The sequence below is a fragment of the Arachis ipaensis genome, chromosome B05, assembly GCF_000816755.2.
Source record: "Arachis ipaensis cultivar K30076 chromosome B05, Araip1.1, whole genome shotgun sequence".
NCBI classification, from domain to species: domain Eukaryota; kingdom Viridiplantae; phylum Streptophyta; class Magnoliopsida; order Fabales; family Fabaceae; genus Arachis; species Arachis ipaensis.
In genome coordinates this window covers 134,547,337-134,547,720 of record NC_029789.2, presented here as the reverse complement: position 1 = coordinate 134,547,720, position 384 = coordinate 134,547,337, and positions in this window count along the sequence as shown.

The window sequence follows — 384 nt, the reverse complement described above, 5'->3', positions numbered from 1 at the left end:
GTTGACAGGACCTCATTAAATTGTTGTTTTATTTATAGAATTTCTTTCCACACTCTTCTCCTCTCTTTGTACAGGTTTGGGCCATAGATTCTCCTATTTTCTTCCCTAATGATTCCCCTCATACATATCCATCTATCTCCTTTTACCACATTTTGAGGTTTGAACAAGTCCTTATCCCATTTTCTGCATCAATTTCTTCCCCACAATCTTCTAACCATAAAATCATTCATCTTATCTTTTTTTTGTTTCTACCAAACCCAACATCTTTACATTATCTTTAATAGACCCCATTTTAACCCCACTCCCAATACCCCTGCAATTCCAAAGTAGTAACATGATCACTTACTTGAGCTCGCCTTTTTCTCCTTCTTCAGTTTCTTCTCT